Consider the following 26,056-nt stretch of genomic DNA (forward strand, 5'->3'; position numbering starts at 1 on the left):
GGCGGGTCAGAGGAGACATGATAGAAGTGTATAAAATTATGCATGGCATTGAGAAAGTGGATAGAGAAAAGGTTTTCTCCCTCTCTCATAATACTAGAACTCGTGGACATTCAAAGAAGCTGAATGTTGGAAGATTCAGGACAGACAAAAGGAAGTACTTCTTTACTCAGCGCATAGTTAAACTATGGAATTTGCTCCCACAAGATGCAGTAATGGCCACCAGCTTGGATGGCTTTAAAAGAAGATTAGACAAATTCATGGAGGACAGGGCTATCAATGGCTACTAGCCGTGATGGCTGTGCTCTGCCACCCTAGTCAGAGGCAGCATGCTTCTGAAAACCGGTTGCCGGAAGCCTCAGGAGGGGAGAGTGTTCTTGCACTCGGGTCCTGCTTGCGGGCTTCCCCCAGGCACCTGGTTGGCCACTGTGAGAACAGGATGCTGGACTAGATGGGCCACTGGCCTGATCGAGCAGGCTCTTCTTATGTTCTTATGTATACAGAGTCCCCCTCCCCCCTTTATTCTCACAACAAACCTGTAGGTTAGGCTGAGGGTGATTGGCCTAAGGTCAACCAGTATGGTTATAGACCTTTTTTCAGCCAGAGAATCTGGTTTTTGGGGGTCCCCTCTGGGTCTCCGCATGACTCACCTTAATCTCAGGACTTTCAGCTTTCATTAAAAAAAAATTAAGTTTCTAGGTGGTCTGGTTCCAGAGATATACACCAAAACATCAGCAGCCGCCCCCCACAACTTTTTAGTTGCTCTAAATTCTGCTCTAATCCCTGCCCTTTCAGATTTTTATCCAATAGGAAATCAGGGTTGGGATCGACAAGGAATTATAGAGCTAAAAATGTAGAGTCAAATTGAATTGACTGCCTTCAAGTCAATTCCAACTTATAGCGACCCTATGAACAGCGTTTTCATGGTAAGCGGTATTCAGAGGGGGTTTACCATTGCCTCCCTCTGAGTCTGAGAGGTAGTGACTGGCCCAAGGCTCAGAAATAAGCTTTTTCCTGCTTTTCTGAACATCTCACAGTTTGAATAAGTAAGCTTTCAGTCTTTTTCTCTCTTGTGTGTAGGAGTCAGGCAGGTTTAAATTTTGAAGAGGGCCGTGTTTTGCAAACTTCCCAAATTGAAGCTTTAATCCAGTACTTGCTTTTCTAGAGTAAACATACCCAGAGTAAACCACATTGAATTCAACAGGACTTCCTTTTGAGTAGACATGGTTAGGATTGTGCTGTAAATTGATGGCACTTTTGAGTGAACATAGCAAAGAATTGTGTTTGTGTTGTATATCTTTCTCTCCCCCTCCAATCCTATTTTTAAGCAATTGGCAGGCCTTACTTAGGTATCACTGTTTTTATTATGTAGGAACCTAATACTGATTTTTTAAATGTTCTGCAATGATCAACTGGTTTTGACAATAAACTATTATATGGGGTGTATGCAGTGCCGGTCCCAGGCTATTTTGCGCCCTAGGCAAGGCTAACTACTTGCACCCACCCAAATTGCCAACTTCAATTTTCAAAAACAGATGTCTTGTAGAAAAAATGAAAAGCACAAAACTTGAAACTGCTAAATTTATTTTAGTTGCATTTTTTTCCAAGGGTTAAGAAAACTAATCTGTATAAAACTGTGCCCCTCAAAGGTGAGTACTGTGCCCCTCTGAGGTCTGCGCCCTAGGCGGCTGCCTAGTTGGCCTAATGATAGCACTGGCCCTGGGTGTATGTATTTTTACATCTCCAGTGTGTGTGTGTGTATTGCAATCTTTCCAACAACCCTGTCAGGTAGGGTTGCAGTCTGGAAACCAAGGCAGCTCACAATAAGAAATAAATCCCTTTAAAATCCAATAACCATAAAAACAAGTATAAACAGTTGCAAAACAGCTTGAAGTGACATGATTCTGAATTTTGGGTTGCGTGAATGAAGTTGCTTATCACTTGAGGTTGCAGTTCCGTCCCTGTTTGAGTAAGCCCCACTAAATACACTGGGACTTGCTTCTGAATAAATAAATGTAGGTTTGCACTATAAATATCTTTACAGGTTGTATAAATAATAAATATATTTCATAGTCATGCTTATACAAATATTTCTTCATTTATCATATTTTGGCTAGGAATCCTGACTGGTTGTGAGATGCTTAGTTTTCTGCCTTACTCATAGGAATCTTGTTGTGGTTGGTATGGTATTGCATTTAAGAAATCATCACTGTCTTTTGTTCTTCTTTTTTCTATTTACATTTCATTTACCTTTATCCTCACTCCCTTTCATCCATAGAACCAACAACAGTGGTGGTTCCATGCACTCCGCTCAGCCTTCTTAAACCCACTGATGATTCACCTTGTTATTTGTTTCTTGTCCAATACTGGTAAAAGAGAATTCACATACTGGGCAGCATGTTCCTAAGCTACTGCCTGTGAAGGTAGATCAAATCATGTGTGCTTTCTCTCTGTCAATTATATTCACTGGAATTGGGTTGGCTGATAAAGTGAGTTTATAGCAGCCCACAGGGGAGACAGAAAATGGTAGAGAATCTTCTTACTCATTACTCAGACCTCTTTCTGAAGTGAAGGGTCAAATTTGTAAAGAAATTTGGATGTTAAAAGGTAGGCGGGGCAATCCAGGCAGGGGGTTGCCAACCCTACTTGGATATGAATATCTTTGCAGAGGATCCTTAGTCAAGCTTTACCAACATCACAATCCAAACCATATCTACTGAGAAGGAAGTCCTATTGAGTTCTATGGGGCTTAGTCCCTTAGTAAGTGTGTTTAGAATTGCAGCTCTTCGGGGGCATCCATCTTTATTCCTGAGTTCTCCCATCTAACATCTCCACAACACTAGGCTCCTTTCTTCCTACAATGGCCTTCTGGTGACTGACCTGGCCTGGCCTGAGGGCACTTGAACCCTTTTTGCCAGAAGCGAATTGGCTAGATTAAATGTTCCCTACCTGGGCTCCATCTTTTAGCTAAGCTTTCTATCTTAATTTCCAGTCAGATAAATGTTTTTGTATGAATTGTATGCTCCAAGCAACTGTGGTTGATGCTTAATGTATCATGCTTAATGACATCACTTGGACCCGCCCCATGATTTATTTATTTATTTATCCCTCTGTCATGGACAGATCCCTGCTTGCTGAAGTTTAGACTTACAGTGGCTTTTCCCCTTTGTAAGGGTGGGGGACCTATTAAGTTGGTCCGCCCCCAGAGACTAATGGATCTGGATGGTTTCCAAAGGGCTCTGAGGAGTTTTCCAGCTGATAGGGCTGGCGCTCCTGTCGAAACCCTGGTTGAACTGTGGAATACAGAAATGACCTGGGGGGTTGACATGATTGCTCCTGAGCGCCCTCTCCTGTGTAGAGCTCATATGGCTCCATGGTATACCCCAGAGCTGAGAGCGATGAAACAATATAGGAGATGGCTTGAGTGCAGATGGAGACGAACTCCTGGTGTATGCAATTATACATTGGTAAGTGCCTATGGTAAGCTGTATTTAGGGGCAGTGAGGGCAGTAAAAAAACAATATTTTGCTGCCACTATCAAATCATCAATCTGCCGCCCAGCGGAGCTCTTCAGAATTGTTGGGGGCTATTACACTCTGGCCCCAGGGACATGGTAGAAACATCTGAGGCCCGCTGTAATGATTTTGCTAGGCACTTCCAGGACAAAATCTTTAGCATCCATGAGGACTTAAGACTCCTGTGTTATAGCAGGTGAATCAAGCGAGGTATCCAGAGCACAGCCTTGTCCCGATTTCTTGGATGCGTTTCAGTTAGTATAGCTTGAGGACATTGACAAGGTGCTTGGACAGGTTCGTGTAACCACTTCTGTGCTGGATCCTTGCCCTTCTTGGCTAATAAAAGCTAGCAGGGATGGAACAGCCAGCTGGGCCAGGGAAGTGATTAATGCTTCTCTGTGAGAGGGGGTGGTCCCTGGCTGCCTGAAAGAGGCGGTAGTGAGACCACTCCTGAAGAGACCCTGCTCAGACCCAGAACATCTTAATAACCATAGGCCTGTGGCAAATGTTCCATTCCTGGGCAAGGTCCTTGAACGAGTGGTTGCGGTCCAGCTCCAGACACTCTTGGATGAGACCGATTATCTGGATCCATTTCAGTCAGGTTTCAGGCCTGGTATTGGCATGGAAACAGCCTTGGTTGCCCTGTATGATGACCTTTGTCGGGAGAGAGACAGGGGGAGTGTGGCTCTGTTGATTCTTCTTGATCTCTCAGCGACTTTCGATACCATCGACCATGGTATCCTTCTGGGAAGACTGGCTGAGTTGGGAGTGGGAGGTACTGCATGGCGGTGGTTCCGCTCCTACTTGGCAGGTCGTCTCCAGAAGGTGGTGCTTGGGTAACATTGCTTGGCACCCTGGAGTCTCCAGTATGGGGTTCCGCAGGGGTCAGTTCTGTCCCCCATGCTGTTCAGCATCTACATGAAACCGTTGGGTTCGGTCATCCGGAGTTTTGGAGTGCGTTGCCATCAGTATGCTGATGACACGCAGCTCTATTTCTCCTTTTCATCTTCTTCAGGTGAGGCTATCAATGTGCTGAACCAGTGCCTGGCTGCGACAATGGACTGGATGAGGGCTAATAAACTGAGGCTCAATCCAGACAAGACTGAGATGATGCTAGTGGGTGGTTCTTCTGACCGGAGGATGGTGGGTGTCCAACCTGTCCTGGATGGGGTTGCACTCCCCCTGAAGGAGCAGATTCGTAGCTTGGGGGTTCTCCTAGAACTATCTCTGCCACTTGAGGTTCAGGTAGCCTCGGTGGCACAGAGTGCCTTCTACTAACTTCGGTTGGTGGCCCAGCTGCGCCCCTATCTGGACAGGGATAACCTGGCTTCAGTTGTCCATGCTCTGGTAACCTCCAAGTTAGATTACTGCAATGCGCTCTACGTGGGGCTGCCTTTGAAGACGGTTCAGAAACTGCAGCTTGTGCAAAATGCAGCAGCCAGATTGGTAACAGGGACCAGACAGTCCAAACATATAAAACCGATTCTGGCCCGCTTGCATTGGCTGCCTGTATGTTTCCAAGCTCGATTCAAGGTGCTGGTTTTAATCTATAAAGCCTTACACGGCTTGGGACCACAATACCTGATGGAACGCCTCTCCCGATACGAACAAACCCGTACACTACGCTCAACATCTAAGGCCCTCCTCCGGGTGCTTACTCAGAGGGAAGCTCGGAAGGTGGCAACAAGGGAGAGGGCCTTCTCAGTGGTGGCCCCCAAATTATGGAATGATGTTTCTGACGAGGTGCGCCTGGTGCCATCACTGTTATCTTTTTGGCGCCAGGTCAAGACTTTCCTTCTCCCAGGCATTTTAGCATGTTTTAAATTGTTTTAAATTTTTAAATTGTGTTTTAAATTGTTTTTAAAAGATGTGTTTTAAATGTGTATATGTGTTTTTAATGTTTTTAGGTACTGTAAACCGCCCAGAGAGCTTCGGCTATGGGGCGGTATATAAATACAATAAATAAATAATAATAATGCCCCTGCTGCCATCTTGGTTGATGGTAGGCATGTGCGTAGCTTCCATATCATTCACAGGGACAGAGGAGGTAAGTGAGATGCATGGATGGGCTTATTAGCCAGGCACTGCCTGTATGGGGGTTGGGCTATGGCACTGCAGGTGCAGGGCAGGCTGGTGCCAGAGGACCCAGTCATACCTATCACCGGCCCTGCTTACCTTGATAAAAACAAAACACTCTAGGCATACATAGTTCTTGCATTTTAAACTCTCTTACATCATAGTACCAAGACACCTTGGCCAGCTCCTTGAACGTTTGGACTAAAACCCAGAGCGAATTCCACTACCCTATGGACATGGAGCCACCAGCTGCCACTGCATTATTGCATCATTCTAAACTTGCTGATGCTCGGTCTGTTTGTCCCACCTGCCATTCTGTGGATGGTCATTCCCCCCCCCCCCGGAGCAGTGTGACCTTGGACTTTGCCCCAAGGTCCAGTCCACTGTCTTAACTTACTGCTCTTCACTGCTTTAAGTTATTTCACACACGTACATACCCAGCAAAGTCTTGTTTTGGGGAGGTGAGCCAGCAGGGAGGAAAATGGCTTAATGCAACTAAGTAAGGTGGGGGAGGGGGCAGGCTTCAGTCGCCTCCCCCATAGACATCTTATAGTATACAAAACCCCACCTCCAATTTACACCTGAATGGACCAGGGTGTGTTCAATAAGACCACACGTTTGCTGTGGCCCTTAGTCATTAAGGTCCCATTTGCACTATATACATTTAAAGCACTATCACATCACTTTAAAGAGTCATGGCTTCCCCCAAAGGCTCTTGGGAACTGTAGTTTGTAAACAGTGGTGAGAGTTGTTAGGAGACCCCTATTCCCTTCACAGAGCTAGAATTTTCAGAGTTCCCTGGGAAGAGGGGTTGATTGTAGAACTACTCTGAAAACTGTAGCTCTGTGAGAACAGGTGTCGCCTAGCAACTCTCAGCATCCTTGACAAACTACAGTTCCCAGGAGTCTTTTGGGGAAGCCATGACCAGGTATATTTTCACACTGGGATGCCTCGGGATGCAGTCCTGTCACTTTTTTTTGCAGGCGGCCCTCCTAGAGTCCCTCTGTCTCTACAGCCAATCAAGTTGCACAATTCCCAGTCACTACAGCCAATAAGCAGTCAGCATGGATCCCCCTTGCATACTGAGTGGCTCCTGACATTTGTTGTGGGGAAGAGAGAGTCAAGAGGACCTGAGAGATACAAGTTTATATAAAGAGGAGAGCAGACAGCCACTCCCAGATACTTACTTATGATCACTGCAAGCTCAGGCTGCCTGCCAGCAGCAAGCTTTGGGGAGTGATTGGGGCTTGCATTTTAAAAAAAGTTGTGAAGGGAAATATGGAGCAGCGGATTAGTCCCTGCATGCTGAAGATGCTGTTGTCTGCCAGCAAGTGCTGCCTTTCCTTTGCCCCAGGTAAGTCTGAATCTCACTAAGAAGATCATCAGAAAACTCTGATAATGCAAATGAAATCCCATGTCACTGATCTTTTTGTGTGTGTGTGTGGGAGCTCCACTCTAAAGTGGTAACTAGAAACCTTCTCAGATTGTACCTTACTCTTTTGGAGTAGAGACAGAAAGCATATTGCTTTCTCTCTCTTTTTTAGAAAAACAAAACAAAAAGGGGGGATGTGTGGTTTTGTTCCAGCCCAAAGCCAGGAGTTAGGGGGGAAGAGAGAAAAAATATGCTGGGGGGGAAGTGTGTGTGTGCGTGCGCAGATCCATATAGCTGGATGTGAGTCTGGATGCTTCTGTTGGGGAGGTGAAGTTATGTTACTCTAGGTTTTTCATCTGCTGATCTTAGGTTGGTAATGCTGCATTCTGTGCACATTCAGGCACTGTATTTCAGATGGAGGGGGTTGAGAGTAATTTAAGATTTATAGCAATTCTGTTCAGATGCTCATGCTGGGATAAATTCTGTATTTAAACAGTGAAAAATCAAGCACTGATTCATTTGTTGTAGTTATTTATTAATAACCACCTTGCTGAAGCTAAGCAGGTCTGGCTCTGGTCAGTGCCTGGATGAGAGACCACCACATGTATGCCACCTTGGGTTCTATAATGAAAGAAAGGTGGGAGTATAAATACAAGAAAATAAATAAATAAATAAATAAATATAGTAAGTTCCCCCACTAACAGTGTTACCACTGCAGGTGGTTTGTGTTTAAACAAACTTGTTTAAGCTCAGTGATATAAAGCTGAGGTACAAATCATTTTATGCAAGAAGGATCTTGGGGTTGTTGTTGATCACAAGCTGAATATGAGCAAACTGTGGGATGTGGCTGCAAAAAAAGGCAAATGCTATTTTAGGCTGCATTAACAGAAGTATAGTTTCCAGATCGCATGAAATATTGGTTCCCCTCTATTCGGCACTGGTTAGGCCTCATCTTGAGTACTACGTCCAGTTCTGGACACCACACTTTAAGAAGGATGCAGACAAATTGGAATGGGTTCAGAGGAGGGCAATGAGGATGCTCAGGAGACTGGAAACAAAGCCCTATGAGGAGAGACTGAAAGAACTAGGCATGTTTACCCTTGAGAAGAGAAGACTGAAGAGAGATATGTTAGCACTCTTCAAGTACTTGAAAGGTTGTGATGCAGTGGGGGGCCAGGATCTCTTCTTGATTGTCCCAGAGTGCAGGACATGGAGTAATGGCCTGAAGATACAGGAAGCCATATTTCGACTGAACATCAGGAAAAACTTCCTGTTAGAGCTGTATGACAATGGAACCAATTTTCTAGGGAGGTGGTGGGCTGGAGGCCTTCAAGAGGCAGCTGGACAGCCACCTGTTGGATATGTTTTAATTTGGATTCCTGCATTGAGCAGGGAGGTGGATTTGATGGCCTTGTAGGCCCCTTCCAGCTCTATGATTCTATAATACTTCATAATAACTACAGCATTTTTTTCTTTTTTCATTTTTGAGCAAAAAAATTAGAAGCTCATCTGATGCCCTTAGGCCCGACCTACCTCATAGGCTTATTGTGAAGATATATAAGGAGGTGTAAAATGGCTGCAAAGGGGGACAAAGCCTACAATCCAATACATATGTACCTGGGAATAAGTCCCATTGAAACCAATGGAGCTTACTTCTGAGTAGACATGTATTGGATTGCAGTCTTCGTGCTTGTATCATAGGCATCAAGCTTTGCTTCCTTTAACCAAAATGATGCATCTTTATAAAGGAAGGGACATTTTTTTTTCCTTTACTCTCTATCCTGCTTACTATACCTCAACCAATCTGGCATGATTATTGTGTGTTTAGATGCATGCATACATCCCAATTGTATTCAAGTGTGCTTATTCCCAGGTTGGGTGTGTACAAGGGGCCCTTTCACCATGAACTCTTCTCTGCCCCTTCCTCACAATAAAGCCTAAACTATAATCCTGCACTCATTTACCTGGAAGTAAGCCCCATTAAACACAAAGAGACTTGCATCTCTGAGCACACATGTGTACCATGGGATTTTTTACCATCTACATACATTTGCTGTGTAGTATAATCTGCAGAAAATAATTTATAAGGTGTACCTGATCTCAAATGGAGATTACAAGGAGATAAAGCCACTAGTTTGTGCAGAGGAGGAGGAAACAGCAGCTGTTTAGGAGCCCAGGGATTCCTGGCATCCAAACAACTCACTTATCATTCATAGAGATTTAAAGCTTAGTTTTACTGAATAAGATACAATTTTATTGTATTGGCACCCTGGGCTTCTTCAGGAGTAAGGGCAGGATATAAATTTCATAAATAAAATAATCTTAGGAAGCTGCATAATCTTAGAAGGGGATGTGGCTGTGAGGGGTATGAGGGGGTGTGATGTGTCAAATTCAGAACCGCAGGGTCCCTTCACATTAGTCACAGCCATGCCCCCCTTTTTTACTGCTGGGTTGAGAATGAGATCCTTGTTGATGTCTTTCCAGCAACAGATGTCCCTAGGAGCCAATATGCATGAAAGGGGAGAGTGTTAGCTACTGAGAAGAGTCTTCTCACTGGCTGACTCATCTCCTCTCACTCTGACTGGCTCATAGGATGCTGGAGACATAGGGATTCTGCTCCCAAAAAAGTAAGGGTCTAAGACTCTCCGAGACCCTGGACGACTACACACCTTGGTGATGCGACTATTATGAAGGGACCCTGCACTTCTAAATTTGCCACCACACTACTGGCCATGACTCTTTAAAGTGGTAGGATAGTAGTTTAAATATAAAGTACAGATGGAGCCCAGCACTCTGTAAGATCTCTTACATTTGTATCGCATTCTTATTTATTCTTATTTATTATTTATTATTCTTCCAAATTGCTCTGGGTTATCTTTTGTCATCCTTTTCTCCAGTATACCTTCATTGTATTCTGGAATAACTGTCTTCACATAAGAGTTACGATGGGGAGAAATTTGATTCAGTTTGCATTTAAAAGTGAACCTACTTAGTGTGTATTCACAAGACACAGCTACACTTTAAAATTAACACTTCTCTGAATTTTGCTATGCAATTTTCCAGCCAAGTAATGTGTCAAAGGAGCATATAGTAGGCAAAGTGAAAATAACATTAAAAATCTATTTTATTAGGGGAAATTGTCTGCAAAGATGTGTATATTATGCTAAATTGCATATAAAAATATATGTATATTTGGAGAAATTTGCACTAAAATATTGATGGATTTTCATGTGGAATTTAATTTTTAAAAATTGCAAACTGATGTGGAGAAACGAATTTAAGATTGGAAAACAGAGAGAGAAAGCTGAAATTAACACATTGACACATCCATCCATAAGATGACGATAACTATCCAGTTTGCACTCCTGTTTTATTCTTTAATGGTCAACAACTGCAAAGAGGGCCTTTGGAGATCTCTATGGGCTACAGCACTCAAGTCGAGAGGCCCATGCCAGTAACCTCTAGGACATGGCAAAACTAAGCTTATGCATCACATTGCCAGCCCCATTTCCCTTAGCTACCAAAAGCTAGAGCTGGCAAGAAGGATGCCACAGCCCAGTTCCCTTAAGAATTGGACCACAGATAGCATGAAGAAAGGAAAGGGAGGAGAAGCAAGACAGTTTGGGAAGTTTTTGTGAAGACACTGCAGATGTTCTATCTGGTGTTCGTGCATCTTTCTCACAAGCTTTTTCTAAAGGTCCATGAACAACTTTCTGTAAAGAGGGTATTACAAAATTGAGCCAGCACAATAATTTACGACTGGAAATTCTTGAGCCGTGGTTTATAGCATATCTTCAACCAGCAACAGGGAACAATTTCTGATTCAAAGCCTGGAATGTAGTGGGAACTGATGGCAAAACAGAGGAATGTTATGCCTGGAACAGCTGAGTAAAAATCCTTTCCAAGCCTGTCAGTTGTATTTACATGAAACTGAAAAATAAAACCAGAAGGGGGAAAATGTTAAGCCTGATTCTTCTCATAACCAAATGGTGCAATGAGTATATTTGTTAATGCTGCTGGACTAATGCCTTTATAAATGCACATGCAGTCTTGGTTGGAATATTAGAAATATAATTCTCAGCCACCACTTGTTAGGGGTTAATGTTTATCTTAGCTTTATATGAATCCTTTTCAGCCTTCACATTCCATGTAAAATCAACACATGGAGGGGAAGTGGAATCATGCTTGCTACCTTTGCCCTGCCACATATTGATCAGCTCTTTGGAACAAAACCTATGAGTGTACATGTTTACATGTATAGCCTTTCTCTCCAATGTCTGGCACCTGGAGAAAGCATTTCTGGAGACAGCATACATGTGTGGAGAGTCACTATGTTCTATGCATGTGGGCTCTGTACACACAGAGCCAATTAGTGTGTGCAGATGAAGGCAGGGACAGCAGGAATGATCTCTGTGTTGTTCCAATGTGGAATCTGAAGAACTGAAATAAATTCATGTGTGGTCCCTTTGACTTCCATTTGCACAACTGTAGATTCCACAGTTGTGCAAATGCATTTATGGAAACACACATACCCTTAAGACCCCTCAGGCTGGAATCCATTGTGATGTCTGCAGTAATCTGGTAATGAAACTGCTGGCTGAGGCAGCACATTGTGGCAAAAAAAGCAAACGACCCAGTGGGAAGTGGTGGCTGATGCCCACTGGCACTGGTAAAGCAGAAGGCAGGAAGACCAAGAGTTGATGGAACCAGAGACTAAGAAGGAGGAAGATGACAGGCAGTGCCACCCTGTGGGCTGGTTTTAACTAAGAAGGTAGGTTGTAAGTAAGAAGGGGCTAGCTGAGGGCAGATTGAGATGGGTGGGGCAGTGTCCCATTTGCCCAAATGAGCCAATCTCCACTACCAGGTGTAGTTCCCTTGTCTCCGGTTCCTCTAGCATATCTGAGGTTTTACTTCTTGTAAATTACATGTTTTTTTTCTTTTCAATCCTGGATTTTCCAAACTGAACTAGACCTTTACTCTATCAAGTCTTGTAACATCCTTCTACCAGTAACATACTTTATGGGCCTGCCGGTCAAGGTGCTTGTTCCTTTCTCATAATTTATGGTGCTGGTTGTGCAAAAGCATATGTGGTGAGAGAAGAAAAATTTGCTCCTGTAAGTCATTATTTTTCTTCTTTTTTTGCCCTGCAGCATGAATTTTATTTCACTTAGGAATGATATTCTCATTTTAATTTATTTACATAAATGCAAAATTTTCCCTTAAAAATCCACCAGGCGGATTTCAACCTCTGATCATTGTACTTAATTAGCAGGGCACATTTTTCATTAATTCCATTTATTTAGATTTGTAATCAATATTCTTCCACCGTATGTATAGGCAACGAGGGGCATAAAACAGGAGAACCCTTTCAATGTGAAATTATGCTAGTGCTGAGGGGTTGTGGCCCCCTGGTTAGGCAAGCCCAGAAGCTGTGAGTCTGGCTTTTAGAACTGACAGTTGGTTCTTACTGAGCATGCCCGGGCTTATCATTGAGTTCAATGCTAAATTTCTTAAATTAATTAAAGATCAGCCAGGCATTCTTTAACTTTTAAACTTCAGAAGATGAAGGTCACAGTATGGGGCAAGGTCAGTAATAGGAGTATAGGTACTCTGTGAACATGGCAGATTTTAAATTAATTTCAACAGATTATGAGAACTCTTACAGGAAAAAAGTCCAAAAGGGTCTGTTTTTTTTTCTCTCTTTTTACACTTTGAACTCTCGCTTCTCTCTGAGTTTTGTGTATTGCTATGAAAATTTAGAGGGTTGTTAAGCAAGCGTTTCTGAGTTCAGGACAATAAGATTTGTAAGGTTTTGTTTTGAAATGAGGTTATGGGAAGCATCAGAATGGCATGGGGGTATTTTCAATTTAACATTGCAGAATGCGAAAAATCCATGCTGACTCTTTTGGCTGTATAATATATTTAAATTGATTCAAGATGTTTCACAGGAAGCGATTCATAAATGAAATAAATAAACAATGCATTTGTGCTCTAAAAGAGCAATCCAACTAGTTGGAGGCTCGCAGGAGCAAAGCCAGAGCTGATGGGAGGGCCACTACATCCAGCTGCCACTTGGAGGCCTTGTGGAAGGGAGGACACTGGCTGGACCGGCAGAGCATGGTGGAAGGAAACAGAATACATGTTTTCTTTCCTTCCTTTTTCTGGTGTACCTGCTGCCATGACAGAGGGCTGCGGGAGGGAGCCAAATGGGACCTGGATATTGTGTAAGTCCCTCCCCCATCCCCTCCTCTGACAAGCCTCTGGAACACCCCTTTTGCAGGCTTTCTGCTGGCTTCCACCAGCTCCCCTTACTCTGGGCTGGGCTTCCCTGGTGGACCTCCAGCTGAGCTGGGATGAGGGGCTTCTGCTGACATAGTCTGACATAGCATGGCTGTGTTGGGACCCAGCTGGCTCAGCCAGAGGTCCACCATATCCAACTGACCTCAGCCAAGTATAAACAATGGTTGGATTGTTCCCTAAAAACACTAATATTTGATCAACAAATTATGGATCAATAATAAGATCAAGCTTGTTGACGTAACGTTTTTGTGTAATTGGTTAATATATAGCATATTTAAATTATCAATGTTAAACACATTTGCACTATATAAGATATTTTATTTTTATTTTTTTTAAAAGAACCTGGCAACCATTATGAGTGTAGTGTGGATTAATAATTAGTTGCTAACTCACAGCCAGTCAATTAAAGTCTATTTAGATCCAATTACCTCATGTCAAGAATACACATACGATGCTCACCTTCACATGTCTATTTTAATACATGTGCACGTGTCTGGGATAAATACCTAAAGCTTAAGTCAAGGAGAACCATTCTAAATTGGATTGAGACGACTTCCGGGAAGGGTTGCTTTGCCTGTGCTGCCTCTGAGCGAGCTCTCGTCTCAGAAGAAGATTTTCAGCTTTAAAATTAGTCAGAACGCTCTTTTTGACTGATAAAGATTTTCTCCCGGGCAGGGAGAAACGTAGAGATCAACCCCAAAGCCTGTTTTTGTGGGGAGGACTGGATTTCATTTATTTATGAGAGAAAGTTCAAACTGCAATGCCGGACGGACTTTCATCAAGCTCTAGCTGATTATAGCGACACGTTTATCTTTTCTTTAAAGAAAAAACGGACTCTAACAGGCAGATAAGCATCCTTCTTTCTATCTTCTTTTTCCACTTGGCTTAAAAAGAAGAGATTTGTCAATGAATCAGCTGTGAAGAAATTCTAGGTGAGTTTTGGCTTTTCTCTTTCACTAACGAAATTAAGGAGGAAAGAAATCGAAAAAGCTTATCTTTGTTTTTATCGCAAAAAGCTGTCCTGGAGGTGCATTCTAAAGATATCAATGGAAGAGGGATTTCTATTTCGAGGAGGGGGAAAAAAAATTTTTTTTTTGGTCTATTTCATTTGGACGAATCTGCTTGTTCACGACGCCACTAATTGTTTTGATGTTGGGAACTAAGTTTGTTTTGTATTCCTGAACACATAGAGATAAGGCAGGCTGTATTGTCTACACTGATACAAGCAAGCCTGAAATATTAACCCAATTGTGGCTGAAATAATTTTTGTCTCTGTGGTTTTAAGAATGACAACCAGGAAAGTAAATGAGACCATGGAAGAAATTATGTTTCAGAAAATAATGGGTGAGATTGAGATAATGAAACAAACCCTGAGACAGGGTAGCCAGGAGATGAAAATTGAACTTAACAAAATGACGCAGGAGCTTAAAGAAATAGTGGATTCTGTGAGAGAGGAGTTTGATGGGATAGGGAAGCTACAAGCCCTGGAGATTGGAACAAATGTGAAATTTGAAAAAGATTTGGATTTTATGGATGTTAGAAATAAAGTTGACTGTTTGGAATTCAACGTTGTCTCTGAAGAAATTAATGAAGATTTTGGTGGTAAAGTTATCAATGTCTTGGATAATTTTCTGGACTGGAATGATGTGATGGAGTTTGACATAGAAAAAATCTATGGAGTTGGCTACAGATATGTGACAGTGGAGAAACTCTTAAGAGATGAGCCAGTGCATTTTGTAAAAAAGAAGAACAGAGATATGACTTTGCAGCAATACTTCAGCAACATATTCAGAATTTTTGACTGGAATGATGTGATGGGGCTTGACATGGAAAAAATTTATGGAATTAACTACAAATATGTGACAGAGCAGAGATGCACCCAGAGCAGAGATGTGACTTTACAACAATATTTCAACAACATATTTAGAATTGATGGCAAAGACATACTTGTGATGGGGGAAATTCCCATCAGACTCTTGTTATATGACTATGGCTACGACAGCAAGATCATCATGGGATACTGATAATGGACGAATGGATACTGAAACCACTGGATTTAACAGGACTATTGAAGATGGAAGATGGAATTAATATTGATAATGGAAGAATGGTTATGGAAATTATTGGACTTAACAGATTTGACGAGATGGATTAATTGATATGTTTACTTGGACTATGGCTATGACAACAAGATTATTATGGGATATTGATAACGGAAGAATGGCTACTGAAATTACTGGACTTAACAGGATTATTGAAGATGGAAGATGGAGTTAATATAGATACTGGAAGAATGGCTATTGAAATTATTGGGCCTAACAGATTTGAATTAGATGGATTAAGCGATATGTTTATTTGGAGAAAAATTGAAAGATATATCTTTCAAGGAATTGAAACCTCTCTTTGACTTTTTGTGGAAAGAATAAAATAATGTTTATGAGATTTGATGATTAATTAAGATAACTACTGGAGGAAAGTGATTTTATAATATAATTTTAGAGATAGGATTGTTATATATTCTAGACCTATAACTGATCTGCAACAAATCGGAAGTCGACATTTTATTTAATTGTTTAATTGTTTTTGTTTTGTTTTGTTTTTTGTCTTTGAAAATTTGAATAAAAATTAATGATAAAAAAAACCAAATTGGATTGAGACATGAATGCAGACATGACCATAACATGACCTATTTAGATATAAGCAGGAGGTTCTGTAATAATATACCACTTTGATCATACTTCTGTTCCTCCTTCAGTTCCAGTTCATCAGATCATTACATTTAAGTGAAGAAGAGAAATCCAGGATATTAGGACTAGTTTTCTTTTAAACACAAGAAAATTTTGGCCAAGAAATGTAAAAGACCACAATGTGATAAATATGGAATATGTATTTATTCTTTTTGCCAATAATTAGGCCGGGGAAACAGTGCTGTCTTAATTATTGATGTCATAGTTTGACTTCCAGTAGGTCTGAAGTGAAGAGTTGCAAATGCCATGACTCAGCAAATATTCTAAACTGGATACAGTGATTCAGCACTCCACAAGCATACACAATGCATAGACTCAATGCTTAGCTTGGCCCACAGATAATTTTTTTCAGGTGTTGCAGGAGCTCCCTGTCAATGCTATAACTTCAAGTAAAGTACGTGAATTGGTAAAGCTACATAAAATAAAAAAGTGAAATAGCCAAAATGAAGACATAGCATTTTTTAAAACACTACTCAAGCATTCATCATTACAGAGCAGAAAGAGGAAAGGTTTTAAAACAATATTTTGGAAGAGGAACCAGACCTCAAGTAAAAGAAGAAAACTGTAATGGATGCCACAGGATCATAAATAACTTTGGAACTTTTTTTACATTAACATCTCATTTTTTTCCATGCAAAAGAGAAAGTGAAGGCAAAGCATTTGTAATTTAAAATCACTAATGGGCAAAAAAACACACACCTTGCGGTTTAAGAACATACCCATAGCCAACAGATATTTCTATTACACTTCAAAAAGCAGGGAAATTGGACAGCGATAGTGGATGCACCAGGGGAGCAGGAAACCTGACCTCCTCTCTGAGATATTTATTTATTTATTTATTTATTTTGTTCGATTTATATACCGCCCACAGCCCAAGGGCTCTCAGGGCGGTGCACAACATGGATAAAAAACAATAAAATCACAAAAACAGTAAAATATACAGTATTAAACAAGTAAATAACCAAGATAGATTAAAAACACAAATAGGTTAAAATGCCTGGGAGAATAAAAAGGTTTTAACCTGGCGCCTAAAAGATAAAAGTGTAGGCGCCAGGCACACCTCATCAGGGAGACTGTTCCATAATTCAGGGGCAACCACTGAAAAGGCCCTAGATCTTGTTACTACCCTCCGAGCTTCCCTGTGAGTCGGAGCTCGGAGGAGGGCCTTAGATGTTGAACGTAGTGAGCGGGTAGGTTCATATTGGGAGAGGCGTTCCGCCAGGTATTGTGGTCCCGCACCGTGTAAGGCTTTATAAGTCAAAACTAGCACTTTGAATTTGGCCCGGAAACAAATAGGGAAGCCAGTGCAAATGAGCCAGAACAGGTGTTATATGTGCAGACCGCCTAGTCCTCGTCAGCAGTCTAGCAGCTGCGTTTTGCACTAGCTGTAGTTTCCGAACTGTCTTCAAAGGCAGCCCCACATAGAACGCATTGCAGTAATCCAATCTAGAGGTTACCAGAGCATGCACAACTGAAGCGAGGTCGTCGCTTTCCAGATAGGGACGTAGCTGGGCTACCAACTGAAGGTGGTAGAACTCATTCCGTGCCACCGAGGCCAAATCTGTCAAAATGCCGACACAATTTGGGTTGGTCTTTCACAGTCCAATCCACTTCCTGTGTAGCTTGGAAGAATTTGGCAACGTGCCTCAGAGCATATGGTGAGTGGTGGCAAGGAGAGAGTAGGAGCAGAATACAGTGGGAGAGGAGGAGGGAGGTTTGATCATTTGCATGCTTATTGAGTTCAGTGGGATTTACTCCCCTGTAATCATGCTGAGGATATGTGAAACTGACTACAGAGGAAGAAGAGGGAGGGAAGAGGAGGGAGGGCTGGAGTGGGGAGGGGTTGAGGAGGAGAGAGGAATAGGGGAGGAGGAAGGAAGGGGGAGAGGGGAGGGGAGAGGGGGAGGGGAGAACAGAGGGGGAGGGGAAGGAGAGGAGGGGAGGTGAAAGGCAAGTATGATAATTTGCATGCTTATTTAATTCAGTGGGATTTACTCCTGTGCAATCATCCTTAGGAAAGGTGAAACTGACCTGGGGGAGGGGCAGGGAGGGGAGGAGGAGGCCAGGAAGGGAGAGGTGGGGAGGACATTGGATGGGTGGGCACTGGGCAGAGGGGAAGCCCCTTTATTTTCCAAAAGGAAAACATTGTGAACAGTATCAATCTTTTTCAGGGTTTCCCCTCCGTTTCATTCCACAGTAGGCACATGTAGCCTCCCACCCAAATTTAAACCAAAGTTGGCCCTGGCCACATCCACACCAGACATTTATTCCACTTTAAACAGTCATGGCTTCCCTCAAAGAATCCTGGGAAGTGTGGTTAGTGAAGAGTGCTGAGAGTTGCTAGGAGATGCCCTGTTCCTTTCACAGGGCTTCAATCAGAACAGCTAACTGTTAAACCAGTCTGGGCACTGGAGCTTTGTCAGGGGAATAGGAGTGTCCTAACAACTCTCAACACCCTTCACAAACTACACTTCCCAGGATTCTTTGTGGGAAGCCATGACTGTTTAAAGTGGAATCAGTGTCTGGCATGGATGTGGCCCCCTGATTAGCCAAGCCAAACAGCTGTTAGTCTGGCTTTTAGAACACTGACCGCTGGTTCTTAATGAACATGCCCTGCGGTATCATAGACTTCAATGTTAAATTTCTTAAAATTAATTAAAAACCAGTCATGCATTTTGTAAACTTGTAAATTGCAGAAGATGGAGGTCAGAGTATGGGGCAAGGTCAGTAACAGGATTACAGGTATTCTGTGAACATGGCTGATTTTAATTAATTTCAACAAATTATGAGACCACTGACAGAAGCAAGTCCAACAGGGGTCTGGATTTTTTTCCTCTTGTTTTAGATTTTGAACTCTTGATTCTCTCTGATTGTTTTGTGTATCGCCATGAAAACTTAGAGGATTATGAAGCAAGCATTTCTGAGTTCAGGACTATAAGTTTTGTAAGATTTTGTTTTGAAATGAGTTTATTGGAAACAGCAGAATGGCATGGGGGTATTTTCAATTTAACATGGTAGAATGTGAAAAATCCATGCTGACTATAGTATACAGCCACTCTAGTGGCTGTATAATTCTGGCCAGTATTTACATTCGCATTACCAATTTAATTGAAGCAAACACTAATTTAAGCCACATGTGTGATAAAATAGTTTCTTAACTACTGACAAAATTCTGTCCCAAGTGGCACAATAATGAGAGGTATGCAGCATTCAGCAATTTGAATTGCAACAATGTGTTGGCATTAGGGAGTAGTAAGCCATTCCAATGGCTCTTGAAATTTGGTTCAAGGGGCCCTGGGGATCTCATTTCAAAGCCCAAGGACACCAAGCAGCAACGTGTATCAGTGCAACAGCTCATGTGATCAAGTAGCCGTACATTTAAATTTAGAAAATGTTAATCTCAAGAACTTTTAATTAATCAAGTTTTATCAATTGATTGGATTCATAGGATTGCTTTTTCCACTATGATGTGACCTCTGACAATTGTAATCTATTGTTCCCTGTCCCCCATGGTTCGCAAACCTGGCTTCTGAATTTTGTATTTCTGTATATTTCCATTTATAGCCACTTATTATCTGAAAGAACTCAAAGCGGTTTACAATAGAATACACAAAGTACAATTAAAAAAATCTTATCAAATTAATTTACAAAGCAAAATACATTAACAATATCCATATACATAAACACAGTATAAAAGCCAGAGTAGGCCTCAAGGGACCCAAGTGCAAAAGATTCAAACACTGGAATTCCTTGCATGGGCCACAGGAAGAATGTATTTGCTGCTGATACTCTGATAAACCAGGCAGGTGATGGGGATTTAGCACCCATTGACAGCGCTAATGTGATCAGGAAAAATGGGGTCCAAAACCTGTCTGCTCCCTGGGCTTCTGTGGTGAGATGTTTCGGTTCCTCCATCCAGGGCATGGTGTGCATGGCCACACTCCAATCGCCCCAATGCACTGCCCTTTCCAGTTGTCTTTTGCACCGACACTGACCAGCCCCCAACCACGACCGCCCGGGTCGACTCCTCATCCTGCCCTGCCACCGCCCGGGCAGTAGTCCTACATAAACGGGTCCTGAGTGAGATGAAATGGCTGCTGGGTGCAGAGACCACCACCACCGCTGCTTTACTGGGGAGATGCTGCAAGCTCTTTCGGGCGTTCACCATGTCCTCACTGCAACCACCCCAGGAAGGGAGGCGCTCCCGCCGCCTCCGCTACCACCTCTGCAATGTTATGGCTTGCTTCACTTCTCTGCACGCCAACAGCCGTGAGAAGTGCTTTATTAATTACAGATTTTGGCCTTATGCACAATATTAATGCTAATTGTTGTTATTAAGGTCAAAGACCAATAAGGTACCTGCAGCCCTATGTATGCTTACCTGGGAGTAAGCACCACTGAATATAGTTGCTCACTTCCAAGAAAACATGCACAGGAGTGGACTGCATGGGATAAGCTACAGGCTTTCTCTCCCTTTTACTTGGATTCCAATGACTCCATGAAGTCGAAGCTCAAAATAATAGAAAAAAGGTAACCAAAAGTTCTTTGTAAAGTTCCAAGAATCCTTTGACTCTCCCTCTCTGTTTAGAAGCTTTCTGTTATCTGAACAGAGCTCCTCACGCCCCTTGCAGATGACTGCATTGATCAGCGTCTCTTTCAGTTGTTCTGTACCACACCCAGCCGCAACAATCAGACAGGCACTGCCCAATGTTGTAAGAAAAGAAGAATATCTTCTTGACCACTCGGTGTTTTCCTCTCCCTTAATACCAGCTACTTCATTTTAAAAAAGAAAGCAAACTGAAGAAGACAGGTATGGTAAACTAAACAGAACTCGCCTCATTATCTGAGTTGCAGCTCTTTCCAGAAATTCATTCTGTCACTATTGACCTATGTCACTGAAAACAATATCATGTCATGTCAGGTTTGTGTGTGCTGTTTTGCATGACTGACCTTAAAGGCAAGTATGTTACAGTATATATTACAGTAAACGGGTGTAACAAAAGGTGAATGAAATTTATGGGAAGTAAAGTACTTGTAGCAGCTTCAACACTGCTGGGAACTCTTACCTCCTGGTGCCTTTAAAATTCCCTGGCTGCTCTTATGGCTCCAAACCTGTGTACACAGCTTGATTTGCAGTTGATTGTGATTTGGCTGAGACGGTCATGGCTGGCATTCTGCAGGTCCTGAAACAAGGCTGTGACTGTGAGTGGTAGCGGGAAGCTGTGGGGTGGGCACTCTCCAGGCAACACTACAGGGAAAGAAGATCCTTGCAGGTTTTTGAGAGCTCTTGTCAGTTAGTATCAGTGCTAGAACAGTGTCCGAATTCACTGAATCCTCAGTCTAAAACAGAAGCACAGTGAATATTCAAGTGGTGAGTGAACGGGCATAATTAAAAAAGGTAAAGTGAATATAATGCAGGAATGAAAAGCTAAACAGAGAAAAGGGAAGCAGTCATGGCCTCAATCCTGGCTGAAGGTAAAAGTGAAGAGCCTGAGACATAGGAACATAGGCAGCTGCCTTATACTGAGTCAGACCATTGGTCCATCTAGTTCAGCAGTGCCTACACTGACTGGCAGTGGCTCTCCAGGGCTTCAAATGGGTTTCTCCCAGCCCTTCCTTGAGATGCCAGAGATTGGACCTGGGGTCTTCTGCATGCAAAGCAGATGTTCTACCGCTGAGTGACAGCCTTTCTCCAACTTCTAAATTGTGGTGGAAGCTGTTTCAATTAGTAATAGGCAAACTCCCCTGGGGCTTTTTTTGCAAGCTCTTGAACCCCATCCCCCAAACTCCAGTCTCCTTATACGCTTGCAAGAAAAGCTTGGGAAAAATGAGTGAAATAAGTGTGCTCTTTGTCTGTGCTTCATCCTCTTCTGATGCACAAAACCTTATTTTTGAATAAGGGGAGGAAATCACAGGAAGATTCAAGAACTGGATAGAGACAGGAGAGCTTCTCCTTAACTGGAAATGGTGTGCCTGAGCATGTTGAGGAGGATTATTTCCTTCTGGGGAACAACAGGATGTATCATTCTTTCTGACTCCCCATTTGAATGGGAAGAGAGAAGAAACTATAAATCCCCATGTTTCCTGGAGGTCATTTTCTGCTTGGGAACATCAGAAGCTGCATTATCCCAAGTCAGACCACTGGTCCATCTTGCAAAGGATTATCCATACTGACTGGCAGTGGCTCTCCAGAGATTCAGACAGGAGTCTTCTCAAACACTTTGTAGAGAAACCAACAATTAAAACTTGGGTCTTTTGCATGCAAAGCCTGTGCTTTACCACTGGAACTACAGCCTTTCTGGCAGGGGATCAAAGTTTTCTCTACCTCTGAGACAGAAGACTTGTAGTTTCCTCTCCCTCTAAGGCAGTAAACTACAGATCCCATGGTCCCCAGCAGAAGCATGCTCAAAAGCTTCATTTTGAGTTAAGAAAGGTCCAGCAAAGCTTCTTGTATGCCTAGTGAGGCCTTCCCTCCACAGTGATGGGTGAATCTATCAGTTTTGGTTTCTCTCCATTTCTCCTTTTCCCACTCTTAAGTTCAGTTCTCCACACTTCCACATCAGTTAGCAATTTTTTAAAAAAAGTCCTCCTGAAAATTCATCAGCGTTTTACTGAAAAATTTATGCACACATTTATATGTAGTTTTGCATAATATACATTTTTTGCAAACCAATTTCCCTTAATAGATGACATTTTTGCAAGTTATTTTAACTAATATATGCATTTTATGCAACTTTACCCTAGCGAAATCATTTTTATGCACATCATGTAGCTGGAGAAATGCAGTACAAAATTCAGAGAAGTGTGAATTTTGAACAATGGTGTATTTCCGTGCACATATTATTTTGGAAGGTGTTAAATTTGTAGGTTCAACTTTAAATGGAAACTGTATTGAATTTTTCCCTCCCTGTCACTAATGACAATCTCCTCCTTCTCAAACGTACGTCCTCCCCCCTCCTCTGTACAATAGTGATTGGGAACTGGCAGGTATTGCTAGCTAGAAATAGGGTGGGAGTGAACCTTTTGCAAGCCACGCCTGAACTTGAAAGGGCATAGATCCAACATGAAACAGTGTGAGGCCTTCTGCACTTTTATTCTGAATTCTCTCCTCCCCCCAGTTTCTGCATGAATTTGCTGTATTCTGAACTATTTAAGAACATGGTGCATCAGACCAATGGCCCATCTAATCCAGCATCTGGTTCTCACAGTGGCCAACCAGATGCCTGTGAGTGTTGGAAGTGGGGCAAGAGCAACTCCTGTTTTGTTCTTTTGTTTATGTTCCAGAAGGGAGATAGAGTTAGGGTCCTCCAGATGGCTAGGCTTGACTACCTTTACCTGTGATGCTTTGACTGACTTCCTTCTGTCGTTAGACTGATATGCTTAGGGAAGCTTATCTGCCCCTCCTCCTTCTGCCCTTTCCCTTCTCTTCTCTTCTTTGACTGTCCGAGAGAGAGGAGACACCTTTGTCTCTGCTCTCTCACTCCTGAGCCATGAGGGCAACTCCCAGACCTGGACGTTGTGCCTCCAACTTAGTTGGAACTAGGCATGCCTTTCTATCTACTCAGTATTTCTATAAATAAAGTAGCTTTTCTTATTTTACTAAGTCTTAAGTCTCAGTGATCTCAATGCAGGGTAATAGCCTGCTTTCTTAGGTAAACGCACACACTAGCACACATGCATCTCAGGCCATTGACAATCTCTGCTAAAATATACAAATTTACATAACAATGAGAAGCTTGCAAGCAGGACCTGAGCACAAGAGCACCCTCCCCTCCTGCGGTTTCCAGCAACTGGTATTCAGAAGCTGCCACTGACATTGGAGACAGAGCATTTGTTTTTAGGGCAGAGAATAGCCCTTTTCAGGTGTGGAGAGTGTGTGGGGGCCACATGGACTGATCCTTCTCTCTCAATCCCCAACCATACAATTCTCTTTCAGGAAGGCCGGGAATGGAGTGAGTCGGGCCTCTTCGTATGGAGGACTAATGCTGGTGTTGACCAGGAAGTGCCAGAAAAGACCAGGCACTGACAAAGAGAGACGAATAAAGGAGAAGCCTCATGTGAAAGGACAATTCATGTTTCTATACTAATGGCCTCTCCAGACTGTTTTTTTATTGTTGTGTTCCTTTGAGGCTGTATTCTGCAGTATGTCATTTGTGCAATAATAGTGGATTTATACTGGACTGTCCATACATCATTCCACTTTGTTGGTTGTTCTGTGATGCTTTCCCACTCTTAGCACATTATTACCATCTGGAGGGGCACTCATGAGCTATAGTGCAACAAAAGCAGGATAACACACCCAAACATTTGTGGTATCAGGGCCGGCACCAAAAGGTGGCCAGGATGGGCCCTGGCCGAGGGCACCTCAAGGACCCCTTGTTAGGGTGGAAGAGTAGTGCTCCCCTTCCGCAATCTGTGGCAGGCTCCCTGCTGCGGATCGCAGGAAGGGAGCTTCCAGGCAGCCCGCCCATTTGCTTGCTCCACCTACCTCTCTCCTGTCTTTGCTGCTGTGAGTGCTGCGTGCGCAGGCTTTCCATCTACAAAGATGGCGGTGGAGGCTTCTTTAAGGGGCTGATGCCCCTACCACCATCTTGGTTGATGGCAGGCATGTGCCTGCCATCTGTGAGAAATAGGTCATACTCTTTTTTTCAGGTTTATCCTGAAAGCACCTGTGACTCAACAATAGTTGAGGATGGCTTCAAGGTTCAGCTGGAAACCTTTGAGGAGATATTTAAATGAGAGTTCTTTTGTCCTATTTTAACTTGATGTGCCATTTCAGCTGATTTAAAATTTCCAACTAGATACTTTAGGAGACACTGCTTTCCAGGGCATACATGCTTGTGGTTAACTCAAGGCTTTCGTTTACTAGGTAACCTTGCTTTTAAGATTTTGGACTGAAATACCCAACAGCTTTAATTATACAAGGAAGGGGAACAGAGATGCTCTTCATGCTTCTCTTTAAGACACCCAGCCCAAAGCTGATAGCAAAAACCTGTTTTGACAGGGCACTGGAGAACTTGGGATTTCAGCTAGTAATAGAAATGAAAGGGAGTTTATGTCCAAATTAAAGTGTCCTATAATTGAAGGCAGAAATAGAGAAACTGTGGGCCTCTAGATTGCTGAACTACAACTCCCATCATCCCACCCTGTTAGCCACACTGTCTGGGGCTGATGGAAGTTGGAGTCCAACATCATCTGGAGGGTGTATGAATGAGAGTAAAGAAGCCCCAACGGCTGTTTTATTTAATAAAAAGTTTCTACAGGAGTCATTTTGAGTTGAGAAGTGCAGGAGGGGAGGGGAATATGTAACCTTTTCCTTGCTGGACTTTTTTCTACTCCAACACCCCCTCCCCCAATCAGCTGCTTTTTTCCTCCTGCCAGGTTCCAGAAATATATTTGTTTATCCTTGGAAACCCATGTCTATAACCCCATGTGTCTGAAAGGAGGAGAGGCCAAGCTGGGAGTGTGATTTAATTTGGAATATAAAATATTCAATGGGTAAACTGTTTTTAATTAAATCAGGTATGTGCATATTTGTGTTACAGGTACTTTGCCCCAAAAAGCATTCTAAATATCACAGAAAAAAAAATAGATCCAAATGTACAATTGGAAGTTGTCCTAGAAAGATTTATGGCCACTTTACAAATAGAGAAGTGAGATTGAGGAAGAATGATTTACTCTAGGATACACAGTGAGCTGACAAGAGAGGTAGGATTTGAATCCATGTCTCCACAATTGAAGCCCTATTGTCCATGTGCTCGGCCATTTTGCTGTTCCCAGCATTGCCTATAGAGTTTTCCTTATTATCTGACAATCATAAATCAATACAGTTCTAATCTTCTGTGGAAGGTCATCACAGTCTGAAAATGGAATTAAATGTGGGAGTTGAGCCCAGTGAATTCATTGGGACTCATTTCCCAGTAAACATGTATACGACAGGGCAGCACATGTTTGCTGCTGTTTCCAAGTCAGGGTTAAGGAGGGGGGACTATTTCAGCCCAAGGACCACATTCCCTTTGTAAGCAACCTTCCAGGGGTCACATGCTAGT

The 26,056-nt window shown here is 42.7% G+C and overlaps 1 long non-coding RNA gene across 1 annotated transcript; it reads left to right on the forward strand.

The window, feature by feature from the left end:
• Positions 1–6,695: 6,695 nt before the first annotated feature.
• On the forward strand, positions 6,696–25,538 carry LOC133388893 (uncharacterized). Its single transcript, XR_009764006.1, has 2 exons — positions 6,696–6,942; positions 23,944–25,538. It is a non-coding gene; the product is annotated as an uncharacterized LOC133388893 (long non-coding RNA).
• Positions 25,539–26,056: the final 518 nt, after the last annotated feature.

Source organism: Rhineura floridana, chromosome 1 (genome assembly GCF_030035675.1).
Source record: "Rhineura floridana isolate rRhiFlo1 chromosome 1, rRhiFlo1.hap2, whole genome shotgun sequence".
Taxonomy (NCBI): Eukaryota; Metazoa; Chordata; class Lepidosauria; order Squamata; family Rhineuridae; genus Rhineura; species Rhineura floridana.